At 43.9% G+C, this 25,336-nt stretch overlaps 1 protein-coding gene and 1 long non-coding RNA gene across 6 annotated transcripts in view; one reads left to right on the plus strand and one right to left on the minus strand.

Moving 5' to 3' along the window:
• Nucleotides 1-25,336, plus strand: part of B3GNT2 (UDP-GlcNAc:betaGal beta-1,3-N-acetylglucosaminyltransferase 2) — a 50,719-nt gene that overhangs the window by 9,043 nt on the left and 16,340 nt on the right. For 2 of the 4 annotated variants that reach the window (XM_083435433.1, XM_083435432.1), the window contains exon 2: nucleotides 5,386-5,476. The gene's annotated coding sequence lies outside the window, so the exon portion shown is untranslated. Of the gene's footprint in view, nucleotides 1-5,385; nucleotides 5,477-14,035; nucleotides 17,411-25,336 lie in introns of those variants that run through there. The other 2 variants (XM_083435434.1, XM_083435436.1) reach the window with 2 other exon arrangements.
• Nucleotides 171-13,938, minus strand: LOC310675250. Of its 2 annotated transcripts, none has more exons than XR_014509995.1 (3): nucleotides 12,488-13,938; nucleotides 11,633-12,104; nucleotides 171-571 (listed from the first exon to the last, which is right to left on the minus strand). It is a non-coding gene; the product is annotated as an uncharacterized lncRNA (long non-coding RNA). The 2 variants fall into 2 exon arrangements; XR_014509996.1 differs by lacking the exon at nucleotides 171-571 and adding an exon at nucleotides 6,157-7,892.

The raw sequence follows: 25,336 nt of genomic DNA on the forward strand, positions 1-25,336 counted from the left end.
TGTAGATGATAAAAAATTTAAAAAGAAATCTTACCTGCACTGATGATAGTCATTGTTTAGATGGGGGGCTTTTATTCATTTCCGCAGTCACACAATCAATCACAAGGGGCTCGTCTTATACACGGGTAGTGCTGAGGGGTGTTTTCTTAATTTGGAGTCCCCAAATGCACGGAAAAATATGGCAATAATGATTTGCCTATCTCAGTATTTTTACATGTGAACTGGATTTCACTCTTGACTTTGAAAGGGAACTTAGAAGGGTATCTCACAAAAGATAAGACATAGGCCAGACATTCTCTGTTCTTCCCTTCTGAATTCAGCTTCTCTGGCTTCAAGATGATGATCCGTGTTCCAAAGTGTAGCCAGATAGCAACTGCTGAACCTTGCTTGACAAGTTTCCATGACTTCTGCGTAATGTTTTTCTCCCCAGAGTGAGACACGCATTGCCTGGAGAGATAGCATGACAGGATTGTAGCTTTAAAATGAATGTGTTCAAATTCCCCATCCACCAGTCACTTCTCTGTATAGCCTTGGGGAATTCACTTAACTTCTTTCTGTTTTATTTCCTTACCTGTGAAAGAGAGATGGGTAAGCACAGTGCTACCACTGGGGAGCCAGTTAATAGCTTTAACAGGTTTACAAGGCACAAGCCCTCAGCCAAAAAGACCCTACTTACTTCAAATTAGGGGGATCCTTTCAGGATAAATGGGGTCCTTTGTGGCTGTTATCTTGAGGTGAACACCACACTTCTCTGCTTATGAAAACAGAAACTACTCATTCATTTGGTTCATTTGGTGCCTCCTATCTCTTCTTTTTCTTCTTCAGTTTCCTTAGCCAGGGGCAGATTATATGATGTGTGACAGTGGGGCACACAAGGTTCACAGAGAGAGAACAGTGAGAGCACATTCTAGCAAAAGAATCTGATCATTGGAAACTAAAAAAGGGATGTGTAGTAATAATAAAAAAAATGCCATGATTTGTGCACTTAAGGGAGTGACAAATGATCCTTGATTGTATGTGTAAAACAAAAGCACAGTTCCTTGTTGTACCATTTGCATTTAACATTTTTATTATTAGAGTCAATTTTAAAAACTAATTTATATACCACTTGATAGTAACAAAAAACTAAGCGGTTTATGAAAATGTTAAATAAAGCATTAAAATTATCAGTGACAACAGTTAAAAACAGGTATTTAAAAACATTCAAAACATTATTAAAATCAACAGTAGCTAAAAAGAGATAAAACACACATTATTTCTACATGTCTGGATAGGCTTGTCTGAACAAAAATGTTTTAAGGTTCCAAAAATAGAACATTGCACTAATTGAGTCTTGAAGACACCAGGGCATGAACTACTGTGGCCAAGGTTTCCCTGTCCAGCAATGTCTGTAATGGTTACATCAGTCACAACTTCTAAAAGGCACTTCTAGCCACTAAGGCTACCTGGGCCTCTAGTGACAATACTGGATCTAGAAGCACTCCCAAACTGCGGTCCTGTTTCTTCAGGAGGCAGGCAATTGACCAATTTCTGGAAAACAGGAACTTTGATCTTATATTTGTTCTTATTTTGTTTTTGGGTACCTATTTAGCATTTTAAATACAGACCATAGGTCTGCAGAGGTGTATGGGGTGGTAGGGAAGGGGTAGATCCTCTGGTGGGAGACATGTCCTGCTCCTTCTTGGGTAGTTTGTCCACCTTTAGTCCCCAACCTGTAGTCAACTCTCATCTGTGTTTCCTAGAAGCTGTCAGCATGCAACAGCAACCACACCCCGGGAACTGGCCAGCTAAACTAGGTGAGGGTAGCTGATGGGTCTTAAACCCTCAGTGAATTAGGGACTTTCTCTGCATACAAAGACAGGCTCCGACAGATTGAGTAGATGAGACTAAAAGTGGGTCTAAAGGCCAAGAAGGCAGTTTCTGCATGTGGTGTAGAGGGAAATGAGGGGCAGATGGGGCTCATCAGCCAGGGAAGGTAGCCCATCTAAATGAAGGAAAACTCTGATCCTTAATCTCCACTGCCTTGTCAGATATCTTTGGGAGAAGAAAAACTAAGGAGTAAATCCTAATATCCAGAGTCGAGTCCCTAAGATGCCTGGATGGTGCCTTGTATACCTTCTTCCAGTAACTCTTGCAGCCCAACTGGTGCCAAATGTATTGCTCTGCTTTCCTTTGGACATCAGTGAGACTGAGAGGGGGGTGGGTCTTGTTGGCTTGGCAACCCAGGACTTCCATACACCAGTGGTGTAGTTAGGGGGTGCGGGAGGGGCTGATTGCCCCGGGCGACACTGGGCCTGCAGGGCACCCGAGCTGCCGCATCCCTCCTAGGCCCCTGCAGCTGGAGGGCGCCTGGGACGGACACTCTTTACCTTGGCACTCAGGTCTGTTCTTCTTTCTGTTCTTGCATTGCACCAGGGTGTTTTGTTTTGTCTTGGTTTTTTGATATTATGTCAAATAGGAATTAGTCAATGCCTTTCTTAATGGACTCATTAAATGAAGAGCCCTTTGGCCATTTACAGTGGTACCTCAGGTACTTAATTTGTTCCGGAGGTCCGTTCTTAACCTGAAACTGTTCTTAACCTGAAGCACCACTTTAGCTAATGGGGCCTCCTGCTGCCGCCGCGCCACCGAAGCACAATTTCTGTTCTCATCCTGAAGCAAAGTTCTTAACCTGAAGCACTATTTCTGGGTTAGCGGAGTCTGTAACCTGAAGCATATGTAACCTGAAGCATATGTAACCTGAAGCGTATGTAACCTGAGGTACCACTGTATCTGAAATTTGGCAGATGTGCTTCATTGGGGGAGCGGGAGGAAAATGTCTGACATTTTTGTGTCAGCTGGATGGAAAATTTGTGTTTCTCCCCTATATCTTATCATCTGATTGAAGGTTAGTGAAATACAAATGAGAATCCAGCACATGATTCTTCTTTTCAAGATCTTCTGACTACAATAAAGTGTTTCAGATACTAACCACCCCTCAGTGTTTCTGGATTAAATGGTATTTTTAACCAGAGCCTTGTGGCTTCCTCAGACACTCCTTAATGCTATTACAGATAGTTCTTTCATTATGACCATCTTAGGAAAAGGGGGACTTACTTTTGTAAAAAGGGATCTACATCAGACTTTGCTGATCTTGAATTGTATCTTTCTACCATTGGAAGCATCTTGTGAGTGGAGTTCCCTTCACAGGATGCTTCTGCTGGTGAGAAGGAGTGAGGCAACATACACAGTTTCCTTGTCCTTACAGCCCCTGAAAATGTGCTCAGTAAGGGGAGCTGCAAGCAGAGGGGAGAATCAGTGAAAACTGCCTCCCTTTTTCCACCCATTTGTTAGAATGACATTTATTTCATCACAAAATTTTACCAGTTTTCATAATTCACAGTTGTTCCAATGATTTCAATTAGAGACTCTACTTCTACAGCCTGAAACATCTATACTTTCTGATATTGGTGACAGTTGTGAACCTTTGATAACGGGATATTAAGTTTTCCATTCTGAAATGACTTATTCCAGAAATACCTGCACAGAAATTACAGCTGCCAGCTGCTTTGAGAGTGCAGGGAAAAGGGGGAAATATCTTGGAGGACAGGGGGAGGGGGAGGACCCATCATTAATTAGTATAAATATGGGTAACTATCAGCTTCTTGCCATCTATTTAACTTTATTCCTGATGTGAGATTAACATTGAACATTTTGTGGTTGAGTCATGAAACAATCAGTGGTGCCTCTGTTTAAACAGTATGAGCAGCTGTTTACTAGCTTAGGGGAAATGATTGTACAGTTCCAAAATCCATTAGCCTCAGTACGTTGCATTAAAATGTATTTAGCTGGACAACCATGTGTGACAAAGGTACACATATTCCTTGTGAGGTAGGTGAAGCTGAGAGCGAGAGGCAGCCACCACCCACATTATATAACCCTAGTCTGAATGTGTAAGAATTCAGACCTCTTCTGTGGAGAACAGCAGATCTGGGCCAGTTTCCTTCTGTTAACCAGGTAGCTTTAGGCACAAGTAGCCAACTGTGGGTGAGGGAGACTGGGGGCAAACAAAACCTTATTCAGTCAGCTCCAGGTTTATCATTAAACTTTTTATTAAAAGCTTCAAAATAAGCAAGTAGACGAATAAGAAGCAGCATGAAATTTAAAAAATAAACAAGTGATTTCTAGCTAACCTCACCCTGATATAGATTCTAAGCTAGGTTTGGTAAGTTGGAAGTAGAGTCCCTTCAGGCGCCATGCAAACAAGTCATTGCAGGGCACCCTAGAAGGCATTCAAGGGGGTGACAAAAGCACCAGGGGAGATCTCATTGTGTGGAATTCAATGTAGCCCAAAGTGGGTATGCATGCATGCCTAAAACAAGGTTGCCACCCTCTCTTCTCTCTGCATGCACCCCCTTAACCTGTGCTGGGGGTTCCCCAAAACCCTACAGGCAGATTTAGGGAATGCAAGGGTGGAGTCCCATTGCACAAGTGGACCTCATTCTGTGTACACATCAGCTTAAATGAATCCTGCCCATTCTTTTTCTCTCTGGAGAATCAAGAAAAGGGCTGGCCAGGAAGAAATGAATTGATGAATCAGGGGAAAACCAATTCTTCTTGGGACACCTGAGGTTCATCATGTACACAGAGGGGAATTGACCATTAACACTTGCCCACAACCAAGTAAGCTGATAGAGTAGGTATGAATGGTAACAGTCTCCTCTTGGTCCCTGTCCAATGAGATTAACTAAGAATAAACACAACCTTGTGTTTATTGGGTGGGGTGGGGGGATGCTCAAGATGTGTCTTGTTCATTATAACGGAGTAGAAAGTTTCTGGATTGAGATAGAATTTCTTAAAGTAAAGAAAGTCTGACCTGGTTTGTATAATTGAGGCCTGGGAGTCCCAGTAGCCAGGTCACCAGTTCCCTGCAAGTTTGGGTCAGTAGAGGGGATGGCATGAAGCTGGTGTCCCGTTCTATTTTTCTGATCGCTGCCACTAACTATGCCATACCTTCTCCTCCCAGAAATAACAGCAGGATATTCATACTCCCCTCACTCCTACCCCCCCCATGCTTACTCCAACACATCTGCCATGCTCATCACACCACAATTAATTGCTTCTCAGTTCTCCACATCCTCTGCCACTGAGGAGTGACCCATTCACTCCAGGATCACAGATTAACACCCACAAACAAATATGTTCCTAAAACCAAAGAAAGATTTTTCCACACAACAGGTTCACTACCCTGTATCATTATATCATATGAACTATTGATGCAAATTCTGCATTACAGCCCCAGCATCTAGCAGACTGCATCATGCCTTTTTGAAAAAACCTCCAGGACATCCAATACCCTCAATATATATATATATACATATTTTTAAATTAATATTTTAATTTTAGGTCCAAGGAGACTGAACAAATTGAAGTGAAAACTACCGTCCGCTGTTGTCGACACATTTGAATTCTCTGCTTCGCTCCTCTCTTATTCCTTGTAAGTTACATTTTGTCTTATATATACATTAATGGTTTTTAATGGTGGTGAAAATATGGGCCATTAGCCAAAATAATACTCATTGAAATATGAATTTGTTCAAAAGTGACTGGCAAAAGATTTTTAAAAACTACACATATCTTTTTTATATTTTACTGTATAAAACTTTTATACTTTTATAAAACCATGTAAAAATGGTGTTTCCCCCCATTATGAACATTTCTCCACCCACCCATGTTTATTATTCTTGTGGTTGCCTAGAAACTTCTTTGTGCAACTGAAATTGCAAAGAAATTATAATAGTGAGTTGACTACTACTTGAGAGTGAAAGTATACATTGCTTTATATTAAGATGCAATCTTATTCAACTTTAGTGCCTGACAGAACTCTAGAAAGCAGGAATACTGGACTTAATTGTTTAACAGTAGACACGGCAACTTGTTATACGTCCCCATGGATTGTTATAAATCGTTTCCTTCAACAAAAAGCTCTTACCCTGGGAGGGACATGGAGAATGATAGTCATGTGACCATCCCAAGATGTGGTTAGCTTCCCTCTTCCCAAATATGTTCATTTGGATTCCAGAGTTTTTCACTGCTCTCCCTGTGAGCAATGTTTCCTTTGGTTTTTTATTGGAAGAACTGTACTCTCAGGGACAGACCTATCACATGCATGTAGTGTTATATTTATTGTGATTTATTTAAAATATCTTCACCCCACCTCACCTCAAAAAGGGTTCCAGAGCAGCTTACAAAGATAAAATACAAGAACATATCTGACATTGTGCTGATAATCTAAGATACAACGCAAAAGAAGGCATTGAGAGGGAGGGAAAAAGAAACACTCAGCCACTAGACCTCAGTGAACAAAGTTCTTATAATGACCAGGTGGAAAGGAGCAGTTCAAGAAAAGGAGCCAAAAGTTTCTCCTCTTACTGAGGGTGTAGTGACACTTGCTTTCTTGCAGCTTGATGGTATGAAATGACTGCTGCCAGATGACAGTGGATGAGGGAGGAACATGATGCAGGTGGTTTAGAGAGATTACTAAATCCCTTTAGGGTGTGGGGAAATGTTACAGTATTGTTTTCTTAAGTGATCCAGATCCTTTGTCTTCAGTATACTGTACAGTGTACAAAGGTCTCTATTACAGATTTTTGCTTCTAGCTGTTCCAGGCTCTATTCCCAAACATACCTGGACTGCAATGTCACATGTGTGACAGAGAGAGTGCATGGGCAATAAACATATGATAACGGAGCATTGCAAAGTGGACCCAGATTGGTCATGCTTGTGGAAAGTAAAACATTAATGCACACAGGGAAGAAGATTTAAGAGGTTTTCTGGTGCCTTGTATAGCAAGTTGAAGTGTGACATAACCATCAACTCTTTGATTCTATTATTCATGCCATTGCATGTAACATTTATAGACCAATCAAAGTCAATTAAATCCCATTTGGGGAGAAAGCAGAGGGTTATGCATGGGCTTCTATCACAGTTTCTTCCTAAAGTTTGAAACACATGGTTGTCTTTCTTACAAGATGACTGTAATATTTGACTAGCTTTCCCTGGTGGAAGGCTTACTCTGCGAGGTGGCATCAGCAGAACCCAGGCAAGCACTCTCAGTTTCTATGGCTGTTCCAGATTTGTGTTGCTGCAGAATTGACTCTGTATATGTGCCAACGAAGTACTCAAGAGTCTTGTCAAATAAAGGACTCAGATTGTGGTCTTGTAAGCGTCCATCACCGATTTAGGTTAAAACTGAATGCTGAAGGCTTTTTGGGTTGCTGAGAAAATAGTAATTTCTGAGAAGAACGAAAGGAAGCAAAAAGTGAAGAGAATGCCTAAGCTTTCTTACAACCCAACGTCACAGGAACATGCCTGGGGCAGGCAGTATTGCTGAATCAAGCTCTGTGTCCTTCAGTCATGTTAATCCTTTTGGCTGAGACATTACATAACCATTCCCTTCCATATTTCTGTCCTGTCTGGCCTTTCAGCAGCCTTGGCTTCATGTTGTGCTAATATGAACATATCCCAGGCTGAATCTGGTTGTGGTGGCTTTCAGGCTAAATAAATAGCTTTGTAAGCCAAATTATGTTGTGTAGTCAAGAAGAAATTCATCTTTTCTTATGAGCATTTATTGGAGGAAGTCATTGAAAGCTAGGACTATAATTTTCTCAGTTATGTACTATGAAATTTGGAGCGCTACAAAACCCAGAAGCTTTAAAAGAACAGAAAGCAAGGCAAACTTACCACAATAACAAAGGAGGTACTGGGGTGGGGGAATCCATTGGAATCCAGTAAGATCTTATTTTGACATGGGTAAATAAGGCAAATTTGTTTGTTTGCAGATGTGGGTATTGTAGCAATATATAACACGTGTTCTCAGATTCAGCTGGAGAAAGACTAGGTTTTGAGAGTCCTGGGGGCAGTTTGAAAGAGTGATCACATCGTATGGTGAATATAGTCATCCCACTTCTCTACTAGTAAACAGGTTTTGTAGGTTTTTGTATCTTTTCATTTCTAAACATCTCTCCCACAAGTTGTAACCATGAGTGACTCATAATAGAACATAACCCTAGAACTACTTCCGAATAAGAACATGAGTAGCTCTGCTGAATCAGATCTAAGGACCACCAAGGCCAGCTTTCTGTTTCAAGCTGTGGCCTTCCAGATCAATTTGGGAAGCCCACAAGCAGGACATGAAGGCAAGAATTCAAGTAGGTGTCAAGAATCTGGTGTTGAGGAATGCTAGGCTCCACCTGCCATGCAGGGGAATAATTGAGAAGGCCTTGCATATGCACATAAGAACTTTGCTTTAGAACTGAGTAAGCAACAAGCAGCCTGCAGGGATCTGGGATAAAGAGAAAGCTGTAGGGCAGACCTGAAACAGACCATTGCTTCAAATTCTGTCATAGAATTCTTAGCTATATGCACATATATATGTGAAAGTAATCACTAGGAAGCAAGCCGCTACTATAGCAAACAGTTATTTTTCCTGAACTCATTCCAGCATTTGGACCCTGCCCTGTTCCAGCAAGTGGTCAGTTTTGCTTGCACATGCAAGACTGCTAGTTGCAGTGTCTAATGCTGATGCTGTTTTATATACAGATAGAAAATGAAACATGCATTCTAAAAAAAAAGTTGCATGCTACAAGCATATATAAATGTACCCAAGTTTGCCTTTTAGATATAAAAATGCCCTATTGTCACTGGGTGTCTCAGAGAAGCTGACACTGCATTTTAAAACATGTTTACATAGAGATCAGTCCCACTGTTGTCAAAGCCCCTCCCCCATAGAATTGGGAGCCACTTTCACTGAGGTTCCATTACAGAACATGTGTAAGTGGGGATCCCCCATTCTACCCACCACCACACCCCATTCCACCCTTTTTGGTGCAGAAAAAAATGGAGAGATTTGGTTCAGAAAAAAGAGGATTTGCAGATATGCAGAAAGCATGAGTGACATGAAGAGGGAGGGAAAGAGAGAGAGAAGAAGGGCATCCCATGGCACCCCTGACCACAATTGTTAAGTCACCCAAGGGTGCCGAGGCACACAGGTTGAAAACCTCTGGTTTAGACAGATAAACAAGCATGTATCTAGTTACGATGAAGACTGTGTAATTCTTTTTTATACTTTAAAAAGAGGGACCCTCCTACTCTGAAGCATGATTATTTCCTTTTAACAAATGAAAATACTCTCCTTAAAATATTTGTATCTGTGCATTACAGTGGCGTAGCGTGGGTTGTCAGCACCCGGGGCAAGGCAAGTAATTTGCGCCCCCTAACCCGTGGATTTGCGCCCCCTGACCCGTGGATTTGCGCCCCCTAACCCGTGGATTTGCTCCCCCTAACCCTAACCTCCAGATGTTGCGCCCGGTGCGGCCGGGCCCCCCTGCACTCCCCACGCTACGCCACTGGTGCATTACATTGAAGGGGCCATTAGAATATTGTTCTCTATATGATCCCCCCCCCCAAAAAAAAAAACTGTTTAAGGCATTTTCTCCTCACTCATGTGTTATCCCAAAGGGGGGAGGTTTTGGAGGTTTTTCACCAGCCAGAAGAACAAGACTTTTTCTTGACAGTGAAAATAGGCCTATCTCAGGAATGTCTGGCTTGGGCAAGTAAAAGATAAAGAGCAAGGTTGAATAGGTTGAATGGATGTTATTGTAACCCCAGAGGGAGGGACTGGACATACGTAAAACAAGGAAGTCCAAATATGGAGAAACGAAAGCTAAATTCTATACCATTTCCCGTAAATCACATGATTTCTTGTAAATCAGATGATAGACCGTCACAGGGGATATAAAAAGGGCTGGCAAGCCCAGAGAGGGCAGGCAGGCAATGAATTTTACCTTGTCTGTACCATTATTTTGTCATGATAAAATAAAAAACGATTTTACTGCTGTCAAATTGACTTTTTGAAGCGAATTCTGATACTCCGAAGGGAAGGAACTAAGAAAAGGTCTTTCAACATGAGAAAAGAGACTGCCATTTCCAAGGTAGTAGAAGGACATGATACAAATGTGAGGGATAAATAATTACTTGGGCACATCAGGAAATAAAAATTAGCTGCCTCATCACACACTAGTGCTTCTCATCCCATTTCAGCAGATAATAGCACCACACTGCAAGGATCAATATTACAAGCTATACAATGTAAACACCATCAAATCAAAGGGAAAATACCCCTTCCTTTTTTTAAAGTCCATAAGCAACAGAGTGAAGGTGAAATTTGCAGTGATTTGCTTACTGAATACAATAAGGTGAGGCTTGATTTGGCAAGCAATAGTTCCTACTCAGTTATTTCCCAAGAGAGAAGCATTCAAGGGCTTTCACCTCAACTTTTATCTTATCGTACATAATCAGTCTTATCTTTCAAGTCTACTTCTCATGTTACTTTTTCCGGTGCAGAGACAATCTGATGTTGCAAAAAGTCTGTATCTTGTACTGTCTGATTTAATTTCACCACGATTCTGCAGAATCCAGCTTCCTGAGAATCTCAGCTTTCATTTGAAATAAAGCATGTTTCTTGCCCTTGATGATGATATGCTTGAAAGTGCATCTGCTTGGTCAGATGTCAGAAGTCCATTGAAATGCTAAATAACATCTCCAGTGATTGGGGGAGCGGGGAAAGTGTGCAGGGCTTTTGTGCCCTGAATATGTCGTTTCCCTCAATGCTTAAAAAGACACATACTGAATTTAAGGTAATATACAAACTGATTTACAGTTAATCCATTGATTGCTTAATCAGTTAAAATATAAATGACTAATCAACTAAACATTCATCCCCAGCCGACACCATATCTAGACTATACAGTGGTGCCTCGCAAGACGAAATTAATTCATTCTGCGAGTTTTTTCGTTCTGCAAGTTTTTTCGTCTTGCGAAGCACCACTGTGTATTGACGGTTTCCCATAGGAATGCATTGGCGGTTTTTAAAAAAAGGCGCAAGATGTTTCGTCTTGCGAAGCAAGCCCATAGGGAAATCCGTCTTGCGAAGCAACTCAGAAAACGAAAAACTCTTTCGTCTTGCGAGTTTTTCGTCTTCCGAGGCATTCATCTTGCGAGGTACCACTGTACTGCCTTGTAAACACTCTTTTTGACACACAGGAAGTCAAAGAATAGATTTAGGACATTCTAGGAGAAACAGTTAGCAGCATACATGAACAAAAGAGCTGAAATTGGAGTGCAGCTTTATCCTTTTAGATACTAATACCACTGTTTCACAGGAACTATTTTTAAAAAGTGCCAGTTCTACACAAGGACCACTCAGGTGTAGTAGACTGTACTCTTGCATACTTGTTTTGTCAAAAGTAATGATCTTTGCTCTAATGAAGGTTGACATTGGGGAAAGTGCTATATAAATATGAAATAGGGATCACATTTAGAGACAGAAGGGATTAGTATAATTGCTGTGCAATTTTTGAGTTCTTCTTCCCTGGACTGGCCCCACCATTAGGCAGAGTGAGGCAGGTGCTTGGATGGGGAGTTGGACGGGGCGAGATATGGAGGGGCAGCAAAGTGGAGGAAAATAGAACTGCATGTGCCACACTGCCTGCCCTGACCTCCCAAGCTAACATGCAAAATTTCATAATTTAGCTACCAGTCCAATTGGCTTCTTTATGTAGAATGGGAGAGGAGTAGCATCTTATCCTTTACCTCAGGCATCAAAGTGTCCTGGGCTGATTCCAGCCCTTCTCCAACCTCTGTTGCCCCTGCATCTTGAAAGGTGGGTCAGAGAGAATGTTGTTTTGATCATTCCCAAATATTCTCGGTCTAGTCATTGAGCCAGTATTAGCTCCTTGAAACCATAGGGTCTATAACATAAATGGAAGAAGACTCACTATGATTACATCAGAACAGAGATGAAAACCCACTTGCAGTCTTATTACGTTGTGGCAAACAAATCATACTTTGCCACCACTGTCTGTTCAACATAGTCCTGCAGAGATCTTTCATGTGGTGAAGGGCCTCCTGGGTGCAGACCTGGCGAGAGATTTATTACTAAATTTCTATACCGTCCTTGATCCGAGGATCACAGGGAGGTTTACAGTATAAACACAAAAATACATATTTAAAAACAAAACAATAATCCTCAAAGAATTAGTTAAATAATTAGGAGATAAAGTCACTGCATCCATGCCTATCCATGAGGGACGCGGGTGGCGCTGTGGGTAAAAGCCTCAGCGCCTAGGGCTTGCCGATTGAAGGGTCGGCAGTTCGAATCCCCGTGGTGGGGTGCGCTCCCGTTGCTCGGTCCCAGCGCTTGCCAACCTAGCAGTTCGAAAGCACCCCCGGGTGCAAGTAGATAAATAGGGACCGCTTACTGGTGGGAAGGTAAACGGCGTTTCCGTGTGCTGCGCTGGCTCGCCAGATGCAGCTTTGTCACGCTGGCCACGTGACCCGGAAGTGTCTCCGGACAGCGCTGGCCCTCGGCCTCTTGAGTGAGATGGGTGCACAACCCTAGAGTCTGTCAAGACTGGCCCGTACGGGCAGGGGTACCTTTACCTTTACCTTTATCCATGCCTACTTTGGTGCCATAGTTGTGACAGTGTGTGCCATATGGTCATGTCACAGCTTGTGAAACATGAAGATGTGTACCACCTACTTGGAGGGATAAGGTCTACTATTTGTCTTCCGGAGTCATGCGTATCTTAGCTGATGAAAACTGCCATGGCAGGGCTGGGTGTGTGAATCTTTGATGTCATGAAAACCCTTTTTGAGGGGAGAATGGTCCCTGCAATTTTTAAAGAGGTAGTAGAGAGACCCATGGTAAGAAGCTTAATTTAGACATTTGGTTTGAGAGATCTACCTCCCAGTTTTTAATGTTCCATTTTCAGTAAGCTGGTGTGAGCAGGCAGTGTCAGATGGTACTAGTCTGGTTTCAGGCCTAGTTTTGGGGCAGAAGCAGCCATAATTGCCCAAGTGGATGACTTATGCTGGAAATGGATGGACCTGTTGGCTGGGCTGGGATGTAGTGTTGTGGTAGCTCTGGTTCTTCTTGGAGAATCAGTTACAGAAGGTGCTGCTGAGGAATTTGTTTCATAGGCCTTTGACTTATGGGGTGCCTCGGTTTTATTCTGCCCCCCATGTTTTAACCTCTACATGAAACCACAGAAAGATATCTGCATGCATAAGTGAATTGTGTGTAAGTGAGGAGCACCCCACTGCATCTCCAGCTCATGAAGAGACCTTTGCCAGAGCCCAAAGGGGACATCCCCTTCAGGCTCCAGGGAGGGTCTCCTTGTGAGCCGGAGGCACAGCAGGGCTTTGATAAGGTTCTTCAGGTCTCTCCCCCCACTTCGAGGTTTCTGGTACCATGCATATGCGTGGTCGCACATGACTTGAACACACGTGAGATGCCTGTACACCAATATTGATCCAGTGTTGTAGGCTGCCAGTGCCCAGTTACCACACCCAATTCAAAGTGGCCATGAATTTTAAAGCCCGAAATAGTTTGGGGCAGGTTACTTACACATGTATCAATCTGCCTGTACCTTAGATTCTACTCTAGAGGACCTATTGAGATACCCACTTGCAGAAATCACTAGGAATGTTGAACAGAGCCTTCTCTGCAGTGATTCCCCCACCATGGAACTTGATTCAGCATGAGATCAATTGCTCACAAAGAGGACAAATGAACCAGCAGAGACAGCAAGGAGGGTGTAGTGGTACTTGTAACATGGAATGGTACCTTCAATTGCATGACAGCTTCAGTTACAGAAACTCCATGTCTATTCCAGTTTTCTGGCATTTAAAGGTAAAGGGTCCAGTCTAAAGTATCTCTGGATCTTAGCCCTTAGAAGCTTGTCAATGTCCCCAGGAATAGGGAGACCAAAGCTTTTCTTATAAACTACACATGGCTTCTACTTATCTGAGGGGGGGGGGAAATGCATTAAATTGATCTACATATACATTTCCCAACATGGTGCCCATGGGCACCACAGCATCCTCAGGTACATCCCTTGGCACCTGCCAGCACCCCTGCCTGGAGTTTGGCTTTGTTGTTGTTTTGTGGGGTGACATTGCCTGTAGTTTTGGGTGGACTATTGCCTCCTTTTTTCTATTTTATTTATTTTTGGAGTGTAAATAGCTGTTATGCTCGAGGGGCTGTTGCATGCAGGAGTGGTCTGAGTATCACTAGTTTATCTGGTGTGAATTGAGCACTTTGTGGTGCCCACAGCAGTTTCTTAGATTTCCAAATCTGCTCCCAGGCCCAAAAAGGTTGGGGACCCCGATTTACATTAAAGCAGAGCTTTCCAAACTGTGTCACAGAAACGCTCCCCACACTCCTCCTGGTGCTGGAAACAGATTAGTTTAACCTCTGGTTTGCTAGTAAAACTCAATTACTTCGTCATGAAATGATGCATGCCTAAAAAGTGTGTCACCAACATGAAAAGTTTGGAAAGCTCTGCATTAAATACAGATTTTTTTCTAAGCTTAAAATACACACTTTTTACAACTATACTCTTGAGAACTTTGCACTCATCTATAAGTTTTAGCAGGATGATTAATATATACTGACATTAAACTGCATGGCATTAATTTAGAAATTTGATGACACATGAATTCTTACACACAAAAATATAGTCTTTAAGACATAGTGCTACAGTGTGAACTAAGAACTTGTTTACATTTTCCTGTATGACTTGTGTTGGGAAGAATGTTGTCACTGCAGTTCTATCCTAAGTGGGGTTACTTTAAAGTTGGAGTGCACAGAACTGAACCCTTAATTTTGTTGCACTCGGGTGAGAGAGGAGTAGATGAAAGTGCTGGAGGGGGCAAGGGGCTCCATACTTTTTAGATGAAAAATGGACTGGCAATAGAATCCTAGCTCTCCCATACACTTTGCTATTATATGGCTCATTGATGCTTATAAAAGCAAAATGAGTCGGCTGCTATGGACATACAACCAACTCAAGTGAGTCTATTTTAAGTTTATACATAAATTGTTTGAAGGTACAAACATACCACAACAAGGCTCTCAAACTACACTGCTTTGTAACAGTTTAGCTTCAAATTTACATGAGAGTTGGATTGACCTTTGGAACCTGATGACTCTTACTCCTTTCCCCCAAAATAGCTTTCCCCTTCCATACCAAGGTCTGAATTCTTGTCCTGTTAATAGCAATTATTACATTGACTTTGGTAATGAAGTGACTATCAGAACTAGCAGATGTCTTGTAGAATTTAGACTGGCTGACAGCTGGAGACGATACGCAAGGATCCGTTTCCTTGTATTTGTGCTGAATTCTAATGAGAATTTACTCCAGCAAACCCCTAGAGGAGATTCTGTTTTGGTGCACTAATTGCTTGTGTGTGTAATTATACCAAATGTAGATGAAAAACTGAAGCCCTAATTTGTCCTGATGATAGTGAAGGAAGAACAGGAAAGCAACAAAGCAATTGGGGGGCTTCCAGACAAAAGAGTTACCGTAATTTTGGAATGAGTTCATGAACATATGCTTTTCACAGAGTCCACACAACATTGTGGGCATCAAAACGTTAGCCTGCATTTATTGATTTACACACACTTAATCCAGATTTCCCCTTAATGTAAAAAAATCTGATAAGTGAAAATAACCCAGCCACCCATCCAATTGTTAGTGTATTTTTTTGAGTTGGCCTTTTGTCACACATGATGTTTCAATAAGCAGCCTCATAGCACCATACCCCTAATGTCTATTTGCCCCTCACCTGAGCACAGTAGATGGTCACTCATCACACCAATTTCCTCCAACTGCTGTACGCTGGAAGTACATCTATAATCTATAATTCTGCCACCTCTGTACAACTCTTAAACAAACCTTATGCAAGTCAGGCAAATACCACTCTTCCACAAGATTTCAGTATTTAAAAAACAACAACAAACAGGAATGGATATTGCCTAATGCAAAAAACCACAAGCTTCCATTTTTCCTATTGTGAAGCAGAATAACTAAGGCTATTGCTATTGTTATTTATTAAATTTGTATACCACCCTCATCCAAAGATCTCAGGGCTGTTTACAACAGAAAAATACAAAACAGCTAGTAAGATTTATTCTTGTGTGCTTCCTGGGATTCTTTTTAAAGGTGCACCTAGGTGCAGAAATTCCTCTGTACATGCCCAGAATGGAAAGAGGGCTGGCAGACCTGTGATTGAGGAGCTGGCAGAAAGATACAACCCAAACAGCCAAAACCCACCAGCTGGTGAAGAGGGCTGAAGAATCAGGAATGTGGTGGGGGCCAAGGTGCCAAACCCACGGGGGGAGAGGATCTTTACGACCCGTTTACACGGAAGACCCTTGTCTGCAACTGCAAACGCCCTCGTTGGCATCTCACCCGCAGAAACCCTGCCAGGCGCTCCGGCGGCCTCCCGCACCTGCCAAGGTGCCTTCAACAACCCCATCCCGGCCCCTCCGGCTACGTCGAGCCCTTTTAGGGCCGTGCTTCGCCCAGCGACCGAGGGAAGTTTGAGCAAGTTTGTTTGTTCAGACGTGGCCGCAATGGGCTCGTTTCCTCGTTAGATCCGCGGCTGCTGTTTCGCGGGAATTGCCCGCCTTGCGTTTTCCGACGGCCGCGCTTCGCCGCGCTCTTCTTCCCCCTCCGCCCCCCGCTCCCTCCTTTTCCGAACTTGGAGCTAGCAGGCGCGGGGAAGGAGCGGGACTCTTTCGGGCTCCCTCTCCCTTTCCGCCTCCCCCCGCGAGGCCTGGCTCCGAAGCGGCCGCCCAGGAGGTGGAGCTTGGCTCGCTCGCTGCCTCGCTCCTCTCCCCGTTCCCCGTCTGTTCCTCCGGTGGCAGCGGCAGCGTGGCCGCCTGAGGGGCTGCCTTGGGTTCCTGCGCGAGCGGGGCGAGAGGCTGGCGGGAAGCGGAGCAGCCTCGGAGGGCACCGGAGCAACAAGTGGCGGCGCCGCCCTGCCCTCCCCTCGGAGCAGGTAGCCTCCTGGCCAGCATGTCCCCCGCCACCCGGCGAGCTGGCGGGCCCGCGGCGCCGTCGCCGAAGCTGCTGCTGCTGGGTTAGGCATTGTCCGCGCTGTGCCCTCGAGAGCATCGCGCTGTCTGTCGGAGTCGCCGAGCGAGCGAGCGAGGGAGTGAGTCACTGGCGCGCAAAGGAGGGAGGAGGGAGGCCGGCGGAAGCGGCGTCGGCGGCGTCGCCACCCGCCCTTTCCCGGACTTCAACTCTCCCTTCGCTGCTGCCGTCGGGGAGAGCCGAGGGAAGCCGCCGCCAGGCCTCCAGCCCCGGCCTCGTTCCCGGCGAGAAGAGCGGAGGAGCCGCACCTGGGGGCGGAGAGGCGCGCCGCGGCGGAAGCGGCGCGCAATGGGAGCAGCCGCGGCGGGTTCTGGCGCCCCCGACGAGGCCATCGCCACCTGAAAAGCGATGGTGGCGGATCCACCGACGGCGGCACGAGTAGGAGCAGCAGCGGCGGCGGCGGCCCGGGCCATTGTCCATCGCCAAGGTGCGTGTTTGTGGGGAGCGGGCGGGCGAGGCGGGAAAGGCAGGACTGGAGCCGCGGCCACAGCCCTCCTCGCCGGGAAACCTGCGGGCTGCTCCGGCGTGGTGGCGAGAAGGGGAGGCTGCGCTTTGGGCCGGGCGTCGGAAGGGGTCACGCGCAAGGAGTTGGCGGAATTGGCGCCCTCTCCCTCCCAGCCCCAGGCTCCGGCGGCGCCCTCAGCCGCCAGCCTGCTTCGGGTGTTTTGCTCCCCGGGCTTGGACGTGGAAAATTCTAGCTCCGGCTGTGGCTTCAAGAATGGGCGTTGAGGTCTACGAGGCAAACTGGGGAATTTCCTCTTCGGGCGTCTTAGGAGACTCAGATTTGTGGCGTTGAGATTGGAGCCTGTCTGTACTGTATTCAGGAATGGTAGAGTTCATGTGGGCGCAAGTGAAAATGTAGAGGGGTTTTGTCTACAAAGACATTTAGGTTGCAATCCCATCCACATTGACTTTTACATTTGATTGGAGGCGGGGGCGACGACTTCTAAGTGCATATGTATATGGTTGCCCCGTTGGGAGGGGGCGGGTGGTTGACTAAGGGTGATGGTGAAATCTGGATAATAAAAAGAAGTTGGGCCAGATTTCTGTTGCTGTTATTCAGGTATCAACATGACACAGAGCAGTTTCTGTTTCTGCTTGAGTGAAAAAGTAAGTTGGCCTTGAGATTTGTTTAGTGTTAACTAGTCAGGGCTCCCCCTAGTTACAAATTTGAAAGGAGGAATATAGCAGGCGCTTGCCCTGGCTGCTCTTACCTTGTGATCTTCTGGCATTGGTCATGAATTGCAGTATATTGAAGAAATTGCAACACAGAGCCCTTGTTGTGAAGTGGGGCAGTTCTGCTGACAGTTGCCCCTTAGAAGCTGCAGCCCTCTGCTGTAAAGTGGGGAAATAATTCATTCTAGATTGGAAGTGGCAAGCATAATCCATGCCAGTTTGCTCCAAACATAGAAGCATCCTCTGGAATTCAATAGGAGTTCTTTTTTTAGCATCTGTGCAAGTTTTCTTCTTTCACATTTGGTGGAGTTAATCTTATTGTAGGGTTTGACACAATGATCTCACTCCATGAGGGTGATTTCACGCATAAAGAATTTACCACACTGATACAGGTGCAGAGATCAAACATGAATAAGCCTTAAAATAACCTACTTTAAATTTAGTTGGTCTTTAACACAAGAATGTATAGCAGAAATTGTTTTAAAAGCCTTTAGCATGACCTTCAGATAACAGCCCACCATGGTGTAGTTTAATGATTAACTTTAGGATTCAGCTAGGTAATATGGAATCTGTTTTGACAAGAATTGGTTACCTTTCATCAGATAAGGGGAATCCTTGATTCTTTTGTGCTCTTGAATCTTTCCATTCTTGCCAAAGTTCACAAAAATTACGTGTTGCAATGAGTTTTTGTTATGTTACGAAGCACTTTATTAAAAGTGGTAAATACCACTGTTTCATAGATAGGGATATAGTCATGGATATTTATGTTTCCTTACCTCTACCTCTAACTAGTCACCTGCATGACAACAGTAATGTTAGCTTTCATAAAATGCCCCTGGGTGTAGGTTTTTCCCATTAAGTGTCATTTAATTTTCATAAGAGTAGAATATATCTGGTATGGCTTAGGTGAAAGGTAGCAAAAGGGTGTCTTTTGAAACTTCTCATAATCCAAGGAAGTGAATGGACTATTTCCATAATTCCCTGGTGTGTCACCATGTTATCAGGGTGTTAATAGGCCTTCCCCTTTATGTCACATGCTGGGTCAGTTGTACAGCAACCTGGAGAAAAGTTGCCATGCTACAGGTAGGGAGGGATCAACTGGCTGCTTAAGAGTCTGGTTGCAAAGAGTAGCATGTTAGCCATGGTAGAGAAATAAACTTTTAACGTAAGCAAAGGGGAAGGCAAAGGCACTGGAATTTTGTGGCGACTTGGGAGATGTTTGTGATATACATGAAAGAACTTCAGCCTGCTATAAACATGTCATCTGCATTCCCCAGGTTCTGGGACAGAACTTAATACACTTACTTATGAGAGACAAAGACACATCCTCACCTGTTTTGTTTTGTACATTATAATAAAAAATATATATTTTTTAAAGATTGGGGGAAAGCTGACTGCTTAAGAGTCTGACGTAACCTCCCTCAACCTGATAGCAGCCAGATGTTTTGCGTACTTTAAACACCCATCACCCCCCAACCAGGATGCTTAATTCTTAGGATTGATGGAAGTTGTAATCTAAAACCAATGTTGGGCACCAGATTGGGGAAACCTGGAATGGTGGAGGAGAAGGGACTGTTGGCAAGGGAGTGGCACTGGAGAGTATGGAAGGCAGTAGCAGAACACCAGCACGCTGATTGGAGCTGAGGCAGACTGAAGAGAATTATGGTGAATCTGATTCCAGGCTATAGGAAGTACTGAAGCTCGATAATTGCGACCATTCTGTTTACAGACACTGGTAAATGAAGGCAACTGCTCAGTTTCAAGTGTCTTCCAAATATGCTGCTTGGTAGTGTTTGCATATGTGTTTTCATGAAAGAAGCCTTAGGGCTCTTTGTGCATGATGCAGATTAAAGGTAGATTACAGAAACTGAAAAAAGAGTTTATGCTTGGAGGTAAATCCTGTTTAGTAAATCCTTTGTAATAACTCAGTGAAAGTTATTACTGAATAAAGGTTTAAGTGTACGTCAAATGTTATGGACAAAGGACAAAACAAACATAGAGAAGTGTGTTTGTCAATGCATAGCTCTTACATGCTACTCCACTTTTCAGACTTTGAAATCTATACGCTATTTTGTAGTTAATCAGGATTGTAAAAATCATGAATCTGCTAGTCTGACACACACACTTTAAGGAACAAGTTATAATAAAAGGTGAGAATCTCTTAGAAGACCATGTTCTTAAAAAGTCAGGATGTTCTGTGTGGGTGGATCAAGGGGATTTAAAATCATGCTTTGAGTTGCCAGGGGAAAGGGCTGATTATAAAATGTCCTGAATGTTTAACCCTGTCTTGGTTGCCGTAGCAATTAAAACTTACAGAATCATCAAACTGTAGAGTTGGAAGGGACCATGAGGGTAATGTAGTCCAACCTTCAATGCAGGAATCTTTTTGCCTAATGTGGGGCTCAAACCCATAACTTTGCAATTAAAAATCTCATTCTCTTCTAACATTATCAAAGAACCTCTGGTCATACTTCTGGGAGTGTAGCCCACACATGTGAGCTGCAATGATTTGTAATTGCTTGGGGCAGCAATTGTGAAACTGAGGATTTCTGCAAGTATACCAAGCAGCATAACACATGAAGACTTAAGTTTGGGCGCTGTCCAGAAGCAAGGACAGCTAGATAGTTGACAGAAATGTTTCTCCTTGTTACAAAAGTAAAACGTTCTTGCCACCTGATTGACAATAAAGATAGTCCTAGCTTGCCGTGCACAATAATAAATACCTAACAATACACCACACATTTTAGGGTGGGCATACTTTAGGCTGATGGGGGTCTATTTCGTTTTTTCATTCCAGAGCCCCAGATCCACTAGCTGGAGTTGCTCAAAAACAGCAACTTAAACCTAAGGGTTAGCTGCGGCAATTCATAAAATAGCAGGTCAGATTTTAGCTGAATGCAGTAGGCCTTATAGTCCTTGGTGGGCCAAAGATTGTACCTGGAATATTCAACAGCGTACGCTGCATGTTTACCCAGAAGTAGCCCTGTCAAGTTTCTAGACTTCATAGAATCATAGAGTTGGAAGAGACCACAAGGGCCATCGAGTCCAACCCCCTGCCAAGCAGGAAACACCATTCCTTGATTCATTGTGTAAGTGCTTACCCTTTTAAAGCGTTATATAAATTGGGACCCAGGTACTAAAGTATTACCTTCAGCGAATGAGCTAAGCAGACCTTTGGAGAACCTTTTCTCTGTATCTCTGCTTTTTTTGGTGTTGGCTTCCTGCCTCTGGAATGTCTTCCTTAGGGAAGCTTCTGGCACAAGCTCTTACACATTAGTGTTGTTATGCAAATGCCTGCTTATTTCCCCAGACCACCTTGGCTGAATTTTGTTTTATTATGCTGTTGCAGTTTTATGCTTTTGCTATTTTATTGCCCTTTGATTGTATTGTTTCTAACTTTTTTTAAAAAAAATTCTATACTGCCCTATACCTGAAGGTCTCAGGGCAGTTCACATAAAATATCAAATGCATAAAATCAAAACAAAAATAACAACCCAATAACTCCCCCCCCCCCAAAAAAGAGCCAGCATTTTAAAAAGGGTATAGGATGTTAAGACAGGGAGCCACTGCAGAGAAGGCCCTTTCTCATGTTGCCACCCTCCTGACCTCTCAAGAAGAAGGGCCTCAGAAGATGATCTCAGGGTTCGGGTAGGTTAACATGGGAAGAGAGGTATTTAGGTTAGCCATCCTGGCAGCAACAATGTCACTTCAGCAATACTGAGGGAGGGGGTAAAAATATTCCTAAATAAATAAGCACCACTTATTCTGCTGGGCACCAACACAATGTAAATTCTGGATCTGAGAGAGGGGGGAAGTACCAGTGCATGCTACTAATTCAACTACTATGAGAGAGAGAGAGAGCATACTTACAATGAGTACTTACATAATAATATGAGATCACTGAGCAGAGAAAACGGAGTCGAGAATAGGGCTGTGTAATTCTAACCTTGCTGGCTTAGCCAAACATTGCAGTTGCTAGCCCTCCCCCCACCAGTTATAACCCCTTCTCTGATCCAGAAAGAAGTAGAGAGGATCATGCACTGTTGGGCAGTATTTCCTGAAGGCACACAGTGGGCTTTAGGCCCTGGTATCAAACATTTTGCCTGCGTGCCTCTTTTGCCTGAGGACCACATTGTCTTCTGGGCAACTTTCCAGGGACATCATGTAAATTGTGGCCAGGGCTAGAGGCCAGGGTGGGAAACGTAATAAATGTAATCTTGTGAGTTTATACAGTAGGCTACCTTCTACCCACCCATCCACACCATGCCCTCTTCCATCCAGGCAGGCTAGGGCTGCCATATTTCAAAAGGCGAAAATCCGGACAAAATCCGCCCCCCCCCCAAGTTGTTGAGCTATTTTTAAGGGAAATCGGCAAAAACAACACTGCTGACATGGATTGCCATACGTCCAGATTTTCCCGGACATTTCAGCGATTTCTGCCCAGACTGCTGAATCCTGGCTATGTCCAGGAAATTCTGGGTGTATGGCAACCCTAAGGTAAGCAAGAGTTATTGTTAGAGTTGAGGAACACAAGGTCATTGAGGGATGTGGCCTGGGGAGAGTTCCAAGAGCTAGTCAGAGATCTTGAGGGCCACATTTGACCCTCAGGCCTTTGGTTCTCCCATCCACAATATGTAGCCTTTATCCAAACCTTGGAACTGGAGAGAGAGTGGGGGGGTCACCATACAGTTGCTTGGAGATCTCCCATGTACCTCAGCACCTTGTCATACTAGAGAGTAGCAGCATGCCTGCCTTGATGAATGTGCCCTGAGCAAAAACTTGAAGGCACTTCAGCTGGTGACTGAGACTGATACATGCTACTTGTTCTTAGCCATTGCTCAACCAGCCAATTATCACACTTATGACACTATAGCTGCTGGTCCAAGGCTGCTGGCAAAGCAGCCCTTCCGTTCCAAGCACTACTGCTGGAGTGTCTTTCAGGAATGCAGACTACTCTGCATTCTGCTACCACTTGACCAGAAAAGGAGTGAAGCAGCTGATTGAATTACCCTCCAAACACTGGCTCCCTCGGCCAGTAAAACGAGATGAGCGCCGCAACCCGAGTCGTCCGCGACTGGACTTAATGGTCAGGGGTCCCTTTACCTTTACCATTTCAAATTATACATGTGCCCACAAGCAGTTTTCCATGCTTTTCCCCCACCTTCCCTGTATGCATCCATGATGTCTGCTGTTATAGAAGAAGGGCCAGCACAATCTGAGCATCACATTTAAAAAGGGAACACAAGTGACAGTTTCTACCATGACCAAGACAGTAGTCAACATGTCCCCACCTCAGAGCTCTTTACCTATTTACAATGACTTCACCTTCAGAAGTCAAATACAGTGGTACCTCGGGTTAAGTACTTAATTCGTTCTGGAGGTCCTTTCTTAACCTGAAACTATTCTTAACCTCAAGCACCACTTTAGCTAATGGGGTCTCCCGCAGCTGCTGTGCCGCCGTCGTGCAATTTCTGTTCTTATCCTGAATCAAAGTTCTTAACCCGAGGTACTATTTCTGGGTTAGCGAAATCTGTAACCTGAAGCGTCTGTAACCTGAAGCATATGTAACCCGAGGTACCACTGTGTTTTTTGTCCCTGGGTTTGTTTTTAAATAGAAAGAGTTTGGGTAGTATTCAACTAAATTTTACTTTGAGTAGAGCCATTGAAATGAATGAACATGACTGTTAGATGCATTGATTTCACTGGGTCTCCTCTGAGTAAAACCTAGTTGAAAGCACTCTTAAACTCTAGTAAAAGGTGTTGGATGAAATTTAATGGGTTCAGTTCAAATAGGTTTTGTGTTTAGACCTTTAATAATGCAGTCACATAATTTCAAACCATGATATTTTAAAATGAAATGTGTTGTTTTATGTTTATATTCTTCAAAGAATCTGATTTAAATAAAAGCTTTTGCTCCCATGTAGCAAGTGTGTAATGATTGCAGTCCTAATATTTTCATCTTAGCTCTGAAATGTGGTTACTTGGTTTCCCTTTCAGATAAGAAAAACTTAACATACTGGCTCTTTACATATTTGTAGAATCATAGCTACTAAATTATCCTCGAGTTTTTTCATGTGCATCTTTAACCAGTGACTCATCTGACACCTCACAGTAAGCCAAGGGTTGCTAGTGTGGCAAACATGTGCTAACAGAGGCTTTCCCCACTTTCCCTGGTGTTTCCTTTTTGGATGTCAAGTGGAGAGACAGCTGAGAGTGGGAATAAGAGAATAGAAGGAGGACAAAGTGTGTTAAAGCAAGCCGTAGTTCCTTTGGTCACCTGAAGGCCATTGAATCTGGCTGTTGTGTACAGTGGACAGAACAACATGGATAGTAAACAGATGCTAACCTTGTAGAGCAGGGATAGGCGATGCGGCCCAATCGCCTTCTCAATCCAGCCCACGGACAGTCTGGGAATCAGTGTGTTTTTACATGAGTAGAATGTGTCCTTTTATTTAAAATGCATCTCTGGGTTATTTGTGGGGCATAGGAATTTGTTCATTTTTTATTCCCCCCCCCCCCCAAAAAAAAATATAGTCTGGCCCACCACATGGTCTGAGGGACGGTGGACCGGCCCACGGCTGAAAAAGGTTGCTGACCCCTATTGTAGAGTAACAACTTTCACTCTGGAAATTAGCGCTAGCATTGGTGGCAACAGCTAGATAAGTCACACATCTTTAGAACATTTAGATGCAGCACAGAAGATGAATAAAGAAATGTTGCATTACTGTATATTCAGCTAAGAAAAAATAGAGCAGAAACCCCTTGAGAGGCAATTGGTATTTAATCAAATAGAAGTCCTAACCAGTGTTTTAATGCTGGTTGGGTTTGTTTTTTTTAAGCAGAGGGAAACTTGATGAAATAATTTCATCATCAGTAGCTTAGTATAGAGCCTAATTAGACATGAGTAGAATGAATAGAATGTTATGGGATGCAGGTGGCCCTGTGGGTTAAACCACAGAGCCTAGGGCTTGCCGATCAGAAGGTCGGCGGTTCAAATCCCCGTGACGGGGTGAGCTCCCATTGCTCTGTCCCAGCTCCTGCCAACCTAGCAGTTCGAAAGCACATCAAAGTGCAAGTAGATAAATAGGTACCGCTCCTGCGGGAAGGTAAATGGCGTTTGCGTGCAGCTTAGTCATGCTGCCCACATGACCTGGAAGCTGTACGCTGGCTCCCTCGG

Source organism: Podarcis tiliguerta (assembly GCF_965153285.1).
Source record: "Podarcis tiliguerta genome assembly, chromosome: 3".
Lineage (NCBI taxonomy): Eukaryota > Metazoa > Chordata > Lepidosauria > Squamata > Lacertidae > Podarcis > Podarcis tiliguerta.